Here is a 13,007-nt window from a genome sequence, read left to right as displayed (position 1 = left end):
CTGTTACATATATGGACAAAAGTTTTTATATGCAGCTTAGGTCTGGGATATAACATTTATCTCAACAATGAATGCATCCAACCAACGTATAAAGATTTTCATAAAACTCTTCTTTTATAAAACATCTCAGATAGCAGGTATCTTCTTTAACAAAAAGTACATTTTAAAATCATTAAAAGAAATATGTAATGCCAACTCCTTTCGCCTTCAGAATGAGGACAAGAACACATATTTGTCTATTGTGCCTAGCATCTAAGCCCATTAGATATATGCATTTAAAACATGTTTTATTTAGTCAGGTGAAGGAGAACTTTGACGTAATATATGACATAAAGTACCCTGTGCCATACATTATAAGAATGCTGCAAGACACGGAGGAGTTCCGTGATCATACTGACGAATGAGTATGAATGCCAATGGGGTTTTGTGGTGCAGCCAAACTAAATTGCGACCATTTGTGATACCATCCATCACTTTGTTGTAGGTGACACGATGGCTGGTTAGAGTAAAGAGAATATTCCCTCCCTCCCATGCCTTTATGTCAGGGTTCGGGGCTGTTTGTCCGGGTTAGGAGTGCATTTGATGGAACCGGTTCGCAGGGGAGGGGTACATATATGCATTGTTGCTTTGAAGCAGGTGCACAGGCAGTTGGCTGAAAAGTTGGCTGGGGTAGGGAATGTTATTGTTGTTGACAGAGGCAATCCAGGCTGAAAGGGAATGGGAGTCTCTCACCCAGATAAAGGCGGCTCTAAAACAGTTAATAGGAAGTTAAGATAGAGGTTAGCAGATGCAGTAAACCTGGATGAGAGGTTAATGGTCTCATGTGCAGAACATCAGCACAGGAGGAAGTAGAGACCTGCAGAATTAGATGTTGTTGGGGAGTGGGACACTTAAGGGTCACGGTAATATAACATAGGTTATCATTTTTGTGTAGTGAGGTTGACGTTTGTAGGGTGAAAGACCTAGGGTTGTTTATGTGATGTGCACCTGCTTCAATAAAGCATCCCTTTTCACACAAAATTGTGCCACTGGTCTGTGCTGCACCCCATTTTCCCCATGTCCCTTTATTAGGTGGTGGGTTTTCTAGGTAACATGCAATATCTATATCATGTACAACACAGGTTGTTCCACACCATACCCCTTCTCGCAAACTACTTTTGCTCTTGGTGTGGTGCTGTTTTATATAAAAGAGGTAGGATCGTTGAAAAAATGAAGACTACAACTAAAATCTCTAGTGCAAAATAAACTACACCAAAAAACAGTTAGATATTTATTGGGAAAAATATATTAGAATCAGTTTGGTACAAGACAGATTTAAAAAAAACAGACACTGAAGTTCAGAATGCTTAGAAACATGCATATAATTACTTAAAGAATTGAAAAAGGTAATGTGTTGCCATAAAGATTTATTTTCTGCTTATCCCTGTTCATTTGGAAAAACAGGGCAGAAGAAGTAAAAGCCATGTTTCATTTTCGTTTTTTAAACTGCAGCTTTAATTATGCTATGTGACCTGCCTTTCCTCTAAGCTGCCAGCTCTGGAAAAGGTATTATGACATCAGTACTCAACTGTAATAAGGTATTACTGCTGAGTGGCTATGCAATTTCTTCTTTACAGGAGAATAGGGACATCACAAGCCACCTGTAATGACAAAATTAGAGACAGCCTTTTATACAAAGATTGCAAGCTTCCTTTGTTGTATCTTTTTTGATTTTTGAAGTATAAAATACAAACAAAAAAAGATACAGAGATGAAACAATGTCGAACCCCCCGAGCCCTCCCCCACCCCACCATCCCATACACAAAGCAAAAGGTTGAGCACTAGATAGAGAGAACCTGTTACATCTTTTTTCTAGTTATCTTTCATAATCCATGAAATTTATAAAATAAATAAATCAAATAGGAATGAAGAATTTCTTAGCGACCATAATGAGCTATAAACAATCAGTGAAGGAAAACCTATAAATAGACTAACAACTTATACCACCAAGGCAAGCAACATTGATAGGCAATTGATGGCTGAGAAGAAAAAAATAAAAGAAAAATGAGAAAGAGGGAAGGGAACTTGGCTTTCAAAGGCACTATTGCTGTGTCTTATTGAGCCATGCCGTTAAAGGTTCCCATATAATTAGGCCCTTCCTTATTCCCCGGATGCCTTTTTTAGCGTAGATAGCCTTCTCGAGATGACATGTCGTAACTAGTAGGGCCAGCCATTGGGAGAGCAATGGAGGATTTAAATCTATCCATCCAGAGGCTATACAGATACGCAAAATTGTCATGGCTACGAAGATAAGTACGCCACCGCTCTTTCTGTTAACCTTGTCTTGAGTCCTTAACACAATAGTCGTAGGGGTTAACTCAATATCCTGAGAAAGGACTTTCCTTAAGAAATCCTGTATTTTGACAAGGAATGGAGTGAGTTTCGGACAGGTAGCAAACATGTGTACTGAGTCTACATTGAACTCCAAACATCTTGGACACAGCGTCCCTTTGCCTGTTCTCCATTTAGCATCTCTGACAGGTGTAATATACAGAAAAAAAGTGGTTTTAAAAAATTGCGCTGGTAGTTTAGCCGAGAGCAGATCGTTCTGGGCAGATCGCAAGTGTCGCGATCCTAGAGCAGCAGGCCGAGTCCGGCGCAAGACAGACTACAAGGCCCAGAAGGCCATGGGGCAAAGGCGGGCGGGAAGAGCCGCGCGCTACGTTACCGCACATTACAAAAGCCCCGCCTCTTCCAGGAAGCGGGGCTTGACAAACAATCCGTTATCTGGAGTTCCCTGTTTCGGAGAGTAGCGCGTTGCGGAAGGTATTCCCCGCGGATTCTTTTGCGCGCTACCCATTCAAGCCCCGAGTTGGATTCGAGGCATCTTTGGCCCCTGAGAACCGAGACTCTTTACAATCCGTGGAGATTGTTTCAGGTATTTAGGTCCGCGCAGGGAGTGGAAGCTTCTCCCACTCTGCCTGCGTTCCTTTGGTTGTGTTTCCCCATTTCTCCATCGTTTGTTGGGGCCCGCAGTATCTTGGGTTCTTGGCCTCTGTGAAACTGTCCTACGTCGCCAGAACCAATTTGCATTTCCTTGTTTTCCTTGGTGGCACAAGCCTACTCAGCCCATGGGGGCGTTGTGACGTATAACACGCCTACCAGGGTACCCTCGTCGGAGGGCTTGTGCAACATTCACATCCTGTTTAACTTCCTGTAGTGTGTACCGAGGGATCCCTGGATACTTCTAAAAACTACAGTAAGGTGAGACGTAAGGGAAGAGGGGGTGGATGGTATCTTCACAGTCATACCCCTAAACACCATCTGACCCATTTGCTTCTGTTATTTGTTTCCCTCTGTAGCCAACCACATACGGGACCGTACCTCACTGCATCACGGCAGCCGTTCCCCATCCCTCTGCACTTCCCCAGTTTCCGTTATCTCCTCCCGGTTGTCCCCCCGGTTGCATCTTCACGCCTGGAGTTTATCTGGATCTAGGTGGGGGTTGTTTCCAGGGGAATAATCGGGATTATCTACACGACATCGTCCCTGCTGGCCGCCCTTGTTGCAGGTTAGTGGTCTTTTCATGTTACACTTGGCCTAACAGTCACGACAGATTGTCAAGCCCACGGTAACTATCCAGCCCGGACGATGGACACCAATACGGTGCTGGCTTACCTGTTGGAGAGCATTACGGCCCTCCAGCAGGAAGTACATACCTCTCGAGTAGAGAATCAAGAAATCAAGAAAGACATGAACACATTGCGTAGAGAGGTAGCAGGAATTTCTCGCAAGAGCACGGGAAAAGAATCCTACATCAGAGACTGGACGCTTCCACCTCCCATCACGTCCCGCGGCCAAGGAGGGGGTACTTTTGACACAGGGTTTCCCGCCACTACATCGGACACTGCCCCTCCTGATAGGTCACTACCCACTGTGCATATTGTTCAGAGTCAAGGGATTCCTTTGGCGCCACCTGAACGCTTCTATGGGGATGCCAGGAAGTTCGAAACCTTTCTTCATCAATGCAGACTTCACTTCTTGTGTAAACCACAAGTGTTTCAGGAGGAGGTGGCCAAAACCTCATTTATGATGTCCTACATGGGAGGAAATGCCGCAAGCTGGACCATCCCTTTACTGGAAAGGAACGATCAGGTTCTACAGAATTTTCAGGGATTTTGTCTCGAAATGAGAAAACTGTTCGATCGCAAGGCCCACATGATGTCCCTGGATCGTGAACTGCTTACCTTACGACAGGGGTCTCAGGATTTATTGTCCTATATAACTACCTTCAATCGGCTAGTGGTAGAGACGGACTGGCCGCCAGAGAAGAGAACTACCCTCTTTTATCAAGGCCTACGAGGTGAACTCAAGGACGTCTTAGCTCAAGTGGTACAGCTACCCGGCACCTGTGAAGAACTAATCGACCTCACCGTCCAACTAGATCATCGGTTGCTAGAGAGAAAGGGAGACCGAGGCAAAAGCGAAACCCGTCTTCTGCCAGCTCGATTCAAACCGGCCCACGAAGAAACCCCACGAACGGTGGAGGGACCAGAACCTATGCAAATCGGAGGACTCCGAGGTCCGCTTTCCGCGGAAGAAAGAGAGAAGAGAAGACAACAGAAGTTATGCCTCTATTGTGGAAAAAGCGGGCACTTCATTAAAGAATGCCGAGCCAGAACCAGACTCCCAGAACGAACCCCTACTTCCAAGTCTCAGGCCGCCGCATCCCCGCAACCGTCGGAAAACTTCAACACCCAAGCCAGTCAGGGACCCCTGACTTGGGACTAGAAAAGAAAACGGTCTCGCTACGAATACCAAACACTATGCAACCGTCAGTGGCTCACATTAACGTCAGCGTGACGTTATGGGTATCGCAAGTACATACCATAACAGTGTCAGCTCTTTTGGATTGCGGAGCCACTGGGAATTTTATGGATCAGCAATATGCCCGAGAACTTGGAATCCCATATGAAACCAAGAAAAAACCGGAAGTGGTAAAAGCCGTGGATGGGAAGGCCTTAACATCAGGACCAGTTAGACACCATACTTACCCACTACGGGTGCTGATAGGAGAATTACATCAGGAACGGATTCAGTTTGACCTCATCGACGCTCCACATTTCCGCATCATTCTAGGTATGCCGTGGTTAACCCTGCATGATCCCGTGATTCGATGGGCGGACCGCACAGTTTCCTTAACCTCCCTTTACTGCAGGGAGCAATGCCTTCTTCATCACGCCCTCGTAGACAAGGATGCAAAAACACAAGCAGGGTTCCTTCAAGACGGAAGTGAAGAACGCAGTTGTTGTAGCATTATGAAGCTTCCAGAGGTTTACCAGGATTACCTGTCCGTTTTCAACAAACAGGAAGCTACTCGACTGCCCCCACACCGTCCGTACGACTGTCGGATCGACCTAGTCCCTGGAGCAGTCATTCCATGTAGTCGAGTTTATGCACTAACGGAACCTGAGACTCGTTACCTGAAAACATACTTGGAAGAAAATCTAGCCTCAGGCTTCATTCGACCTTCTTCCTCACCCGCATCATCTCCACTCTTCTTCATCGGGAAAAAAGACTGCGATGAATTAAGGACCTGCATAGATTATAGGGCTATCAACAGACTAACCATCAAAAATCGGTATCCCCTGCCCTTAATACCGGTCCTGTTGGATCAACTCAAGGGAGCCCGGATATTTACCAAACTGGACCTTCGAGGGGCCTACCACTTGGTTCGCGTAAAGACCGGAGATGAATGGAAGACTGCATTCAGGACCAAGTTCGGGTTATACGAGTATCAGGTCATGCCATTCGGGTTATGCAATGCCCCGGCGGCATTCCAGTATTTCATGGATGAAGTGCTGAGGGGCTTGCTAGACCTTTTCTGTATCGTCTATATTGATGACATCCTGATCTACTCAGCTACCCTTCAGGAACATATCATTCACGTGAAGAAGGTGCTGGAAAGACTACGACTGCACTCATTGTACGCGAAACTGGAAAAATGCCAGTTCCATGTCAACGAGATAGCCTTTTTGGGATATGTGATCAATGCCCAAGGTTTCCAAATGGACAAGAGCAAGGTCGAAGCGGTTACCCAGTGGAAGGCGCCTCAGCACGTCAAGGCCGTCCAGAGTTTTCTTGGCTTTGCCAATTATTACAGGCGCTTTATCAAAGATTTCTCGAAAATCATACACCCGATCTCTCGGCTGTTGAGAAAAAACACCACCTTTTCCTGGGATCAAGAGGCCGACGCAGCATTTCAAGACTTAAAGAACCGTTTTGTCCAAGCACCCATCCTGCGTCATCCAAACCCGACTCTACCCTACCTGTTGGAAACAGACGCGTCACAATATGCCATTGGTGGGGTGCTATCACAAAGACATCCAGAAACCGGGCAGATACATCCAGTGGCATATTATTCCAAAAAGATTTCCCCTAGTGAAATAAACTATTCCATCACGGATAAAGAACTACTGGCCATCAAAAGGGCCTGTGAAGAATGGAGGCACTACCTCTTAGGGGCTGTCCACACCATCGAGATCTACACCGATCATCGAAATCTCCTTTTCCTAAAAACAGCTAAAGCCCTCACACCCCGTCAACTAAGGTGGTCGCTTTTCTTTTCCGATTTTGATTTTATCATCCGCTATAGACCAGGAACACAGAACGGAAAAGCTGACGCCTTATCGCGGCTAGAGGACCCCTCACACCAGGAAACGGAAGAACACCCCGAACCTCCTAGCGTTCTCGCCGAAAACTCCTTTCCACCTGACAGCATCGCAGCTCTCACAACCCCGGATTTTCTGGAGGACCTGAAGGCGTCCTGGGATCCACTCGAAAGCGATTCCTGGATACAAGAGGACCCTGATAACCGAACCACAAAACATCGTTTACTGTTTCATCAAGAAGCCCTATACCTCCCCCGATCTGTTCAACAACAACAGATGGTAGCCTGGGCTCACGATTCCTCATTAGGAGGGCACCTTGGAAATACAAAAACCATCTCTCTCCTCGAGAGAACGTTTTGGTGGCCTTCCCTACGGTCTGACACCAAAGAATACATCAAGAATTGCGCTATCTGTGCCCAAAGCAAGGCAAGTCATTCCAAACCTGCTGGATTACTACACCCGATCCCGGTGCCTCCGTTCCCCTGGCACACCATATCAATGGACTTTATTGTGGAAATGCCGCCATGTGATGATTACACCACCATCCTAGTGGTGGTTGATCACTTGTCCAAAATGGGCCATGTTATCCCCCTCAAGAAACTACCTACATCCGTTGAACTTGCTGCCATCGTCCTTCAGCATGTAGTACGCGCCCACGGACTACCTCGAGTTCTCATTACCGACAGGGGATCCCAATTTATCTCACGATTCTGGAGGTCCTTATGCGCCATCATGGGAGTGGAGGTACGTTTGTCTACCAGTTACCACGCACAAACAGACGGAAAGACGGAAAGGTTAAACCAAACCCTAGAACAATATCTACGATGTTTTACCCTTCAAAATACTCCAGATTGGCATTCATTACTTTGGACTGCCGAATTTGCTTACAATAACGCACAACATACCACATTAGGGTGTTCCCCTTTTTTCTGTCTTTATGGTTTCCATCCGTATTTCCTACCCTTTGAAGGACCTATAGAATCACATCATCCCACCATACACGAGCACCACACCCATTTACGAGCAGTGCTTGCAGAGGTGAAGGGTCAGTTAGAAAAAGCACAAAGGGCACAGAAACAACAGGCAGACAAGAAGAGAACCCCAGAACCCTCATACATAGTAGGGGACAAGGTGTGGTTATCCACGAAACACTTGCAGGTTAAAAAAGGGGGTAAGCTAATTCCCAAGTTTGTGGGACCCTACTGTATTCAGCAAGTCATTAATCCTGTGGCCATGAAGCTGTCCCTGCCCCCAGCATGGAAAATCCACCCCGTTTTCCATTTGTCCTTACTAAAAGCCTGTCCCAACAGCACAAGGGTGGTTCCAGTCCCTGTCCCACTAAGTATGGATGGACAAGAGGAATACGAGGTGAAAGAGGTGCTAGATTCCCGACGTGTGAGAGGACGCTTGCAGTACTTAATTGATTGGAAAGGCTACGGAGTGGAGGAAAGAACATGGGAACCTGCCACCAATCTACACTGCCCTCGGCTGGTGAACAAGTTCCATCGCACACACCCCGGCAAGCCAGGTCAACCGCCGAGACGGCGATTCTTGAGAGGGGGTTCTGTCGCGATCCTAGAGCAGCAGGGCGAGTCCGGCGCAAGACAGACTACAAGGCCCAGAAGGCCATGGGGCAAAGGCGGGCGGGAAGAGCCGCGCGCTACGTTACCGCGCATTACAAAAGCCCCGCCTCTTCCAGGAAGCGGGGCTTGACAAACAATCCGTTATCTGGAGTTCCCTGTTTCGGAGAGTAGCGCGTTGCGGAAGGTATTCCCCGCGGATTCTTTTGCGCGCTACCCATTCAAGCCCCGAGTTGGATTCGAGGCATCTTTGGCCCCTGAGAACCGAGACTCTTTACAATCCGTGGAGATTGTTTCAGGTATTTAGGTCCGCGCAGGGAGTGGAAGCTTCTCCCACTCTGCCTGCGTTCCTTTGGTTGTGTTTCCCCATTTCTCCATCGTTTGTTGGGGCCCGCAGTATCTTGGGTTCTTGGCCTCTGTGAAACTGTCCTACGTCGCCAGAACCAATTTGCATTTCCTTGTTTTCCTTGGTGGCACAAGCCTACTCAGCCCATGGGGGCGTTGTGACGTATAACACGCCTACCAGGGTACCCTCGTCGGAGGGCTTGTGCAACATTCACATCCTGTTTAACTTCCTGTATTGTGTACCGAGGGATCCCTGGAGACTTCTAAAAACTACAGTAAGGTGAGACGTAAGGGAAGAGGGGGTGGATGGTATCTTCACAGTCATACCCCTAAACACCATCTGACCCATTTGCTTCTGTTATTTGTTTCCCTCTGTAGCCAACCACATACGGGACCGTGCCTCACTGCATCACGGCAGCCGTTCCCCATCCCTCTGCACTTCCTCAGTTTCCGTTATCTCCTCCCGGTTGTCCCCCCGGTTGCATCTTCACGCCTGGAGTTTATCTGGATCTAGGTGGGGGTTGTTTCCAGGGGAATAATCGGGATTATCTACACGACATCGTCCCTGCTGGCCGCCCTTGTTGCAGGTTAGTGGTCTTTTCATGTTACACTTGGCCTAACAGTCACAACAGCAAGGCCCAATAAAAGAAATTATGAGGGACCTCCAGCTTCGATTGCCATTTGCTTGCTTTTTTTGGCCGGTCGGGCATTTGACTTTTCAGTGCAGAATAGATGAGTCCAATCAGGGGTAGAATGGGGGCCTTTAGTTTGTCAATAAGGTCTATCTTCGTGAAGCCAGTGGAACCACCAGCCTTTTGGGCCAAGAAATCTCTTATGGCAATATACTTAAAAGCGTCTTGGTTCCGCAGGTTATATTGAATTTTAAGGTCAATAAATGGCTTGATTCCTTCGATAGAGATTAAATCTCCCAATTTTAAAATTTCCGCTTTATACCAATCTTGGAGATAAGATCTCCCAAAAATAGCTGACAAATTGGAGTTCATATTGATGGGAGAGTAACAAATCAGTCTGCCCAACCCATAAATCCTGCGTACGTTAGAAAAGACTTTTGCACTCATCAGGGTCTTAAATCTGACCCGTTTGTAATTCCCAAAAGTCACTTGCCGCCACAGGCATCCACGGGCTTCCTCCCTAAGTAATAGTTGAAAGGGAGACGGGAGCCCAGTGGTTGGAATATAGGAATGTTTGTGAACAGTTCCATACTATGCTGTAGAACCGAAGCCCAATAATATAGTCCTATGTTAGAGAGTGCCCATCCAACCCTCTCCCTGGGAAGAGAGAGTTGCTTAAAAGCCAGCCTAGACTGATAATATGCCCAGATAAATTGTGAAAAAAGTAGTTTGAATCTCTGAAGCATAGTTTTATTGAACTCTAGAGGGATAGCCCTGAAAAAATAAAGTAGCTTAGGGAAATATGTCATCTTGATGACATTACATCGCCCCACTTTGGTCAAATGCATGTAATTGATCCGGTTAAGCGCTCTTTCAGTGTCTGCTGCCAATGGGATTAGATTTTCTGCTACGATCACATCGGTATTTGTGACCACAGTCACCCCCAGGTATTTAGCTTTCAGGACGACCCGACTATCCACCCAAATGATTTCTTTATTTAAAATAATCTGAGTTTTGTTTTTATTAAGTGCATATCCCGAAATTTTCCCGAACTCCTGAGTCTCCTGATCCAATGCTAAAATGGCGCTCTCGGAATCCGGGGTTGCTACGGCCAAATCATCGGCATAAGCCATGGTTTTAGTGTCCCAGCCTGATCTACTCACTGCCCGGATTGCTTGGTTGTTTTCTATTTTTTTGATCAGAGGATCTATATATAGAGCGAAGAGCAGTTGGGAGCAAGGATACTCTTGTCGAGTACCCCGTGAAATTTCAAACCATTCATTTAACTTCCCATTTATTGATACACTGGCTGTAGGGTTAATGTAAAGGGCTTGAATAGCTTGGATTGACTTTGGCCCGAAGCACATCCTTCTCATGATGCCCCAGAGAAACTGCCAGGACACCCGATCAAATGCTTTTTCAGCATCTAATAAAATTAGCGACATCGGGCCTCCTGATACCTGAGCCGCGTCAAATAATGTGATGGTCCATCAGATGTGTTCGGTAGTGCCTTTCTTAGGAATGAACCTGTGTTTCCATTTTGACACCATGGGTTCAATTCTTAAAGATAGTCTAGCTGCAAGGATTTTAGAGAATATCTTAGAATCGCAATTAATGAGAGTAATCGGCCTGTACGAAACCATTTCAAGTGGTAACTTATCCTTTTTAGGGAAGATTACGATTTTAGCATTGGACCAGGAAGCGGGTGGAGAAGCCCCATCAAATATAGAGACTACAAGTGAGGTGAAGATAGCCTTTATTTTGGGAGCGAAGATTTTATAAAACTCAACCAGGATACAGTCAGTCCCTGCAGCCTTCCCATCTGGCAGACTAGCTAGATCTTTGGAGATTTCCTCCCAAGTCGGAGGTTCCTCAAGTTGGTCACAGTTTTCAGCACTAAGTTGGGACAGGGTGATTTTATCTAGATATTTAGCGATCTCGTCCTCTCTCAAATCTGCTGGACTGCTGGGTTTTAATCGGGTCATTGGTAATCTCTCCAGTTATAAATTGGATTGAGAGTATTTTGTTGGCAGAAACCTGCTGTCTGGTTCTGAGAGCCAGTTGATGGCTGATGAGTTTGCTATACTCGTAACTTTTCTCCCGTGCAGAGGCCCATTTAGCTGCTACCTTCTTAGCAAAAATTGACCCAATTTCAGCCTTAAAGACTGTCACTTCAAGTTGGGTAACTTCTATTTCCGTCCCTATTTGAACTGCATGAGTAAGTTTTTCCTCTGCTTTTTTTAACTTATCTTGGAGTTCCGAGATCGGTATCTTTTCTTTTTTATTTTTTCCTTATAGAAAACCTAAGGGTCCCTCCCCGGATGCCCGTCTTTAGTGCATCCCATACCTTCATAATTGAGGCTGACCCTATATTTAACTCGAGAAACTCTTGGATCCAAACCTGCATATGCGTTCGGTATCCAGCATCATGCAGTAAAGCTTTTTCAAAACTCCAGTTCAGGATCTCTCTACAATTTCCAAGTCCTCCGATGTGTAAAATAAGTGGGTTATGGTCTGACATAAAGCTCGGGGCAATGTCTATAGAGCAGTCTCGGAGCAGAGAGGATGAAACCAGGAACTGATCTAACCTTACTAGGAAAAAATGCGGGGCAGAAAAGTAGGTGTATCCTGGCAGGGTAGATTTTAGGCTAGCCCACACGTCACTAAGCCCATGAATTTGCATTAAGTTTAATATTGCTTGATATACTTGGGGCTTCCTGACTACATGGGTCCATTGGTCATCAGCTTTCCAGTTACAGGGTAAATTAATATGAAGGTCGCCACAGATAATAATTGGGGGGGCAATGGACAAGTTCTCCTGTGACCCAATTAAAAATCCTGGGGTCATCCGTGTTACTCCCGTAGATGGAACATAAAGTAAAGGAAAAGTTTGGAGATAAACAGCATTCCGCTATAACCCATCTTCCCAAAGGGTCGGATTTCACATGAGTAGATCTTAATGGGTGTCTATTTTCTACCATGACCCTTACACCTTTTATGTTTGCACCTTGTGTAGTCCCCCCAGGACTCTATATCCCAATGTGTTCAATGGATGTTTATGCGATCCCTCAATGTGCATTTCCTGGAGGCTCACAATATCAGCCCTCAGTGAGCGTAGACCCTGTGCCACTTTCTGTCTCTTCAGGGCATTGTTCAAACCGCAGATGTTGACTGAAACAATTTTGAGGGTGCTTATCTTATTCATTTAATCATTTTATAAATTGTTCAGTTTTAAACAATATACGGGTTGTGTTCCCCACATGGTCAAAGGTACATTCGATTTCATCCTGTTTACAGAAAAAAACGTAAGAGTTCCTTCACCCCAGCTTGCCCATTTTGTGGATTTTTTTTCTTTTTCCACGTTTTAGCCCATTTAAAATACCTTAGGTATAGATTTGCTTTAACGAGTCCCTCCATCTCGAATGTATTTAGCACCCACCCTCCCCCGCCCAACCCCCTAACTTAGAGCAATCAGAAAAACCCTGAGGGATGGCTGTCAGAAGTGGGTCCCCGCCACTAGGTCACGCCGTTAGATCAAGTATAGAGAGTTTCGGCTATATCAGTTCTTTAAGAAAATAAAAAACAGAAAAAGAAGAGAATCAAGAAAGAAAGAAAAATAACAAAGTGAAAGAGAAACAACACCCAAGTTCGAGGGCTTATCTGTCTAAGCCTTCTGTGAATACACCGCATGAAACAAATGATAAATACCGAAGGAACGTAGCCAAAATGAGAAAAAAAGGGAATAAGGTGAGAGAACAGTGAATTTAGAGATTTCTCATAGGTGGGGGAGAATCATCTGC

Source organism: Triturus cristatus, chromosome 9, assembly GCF_964204655.1.
Source record: "Triturus cristatus chromosome 9, aTriCri1.1, whole genome shotgun sequence".
Classification (NCBI taxonomy): Eukaryota; Metazoa; Chordata; class Amphibia; order Caudata; family Salamandridae; genus Triturus; species Triturus cristatus.
This window is presented reverse-complemented; position numbering follows the sequence as displayed.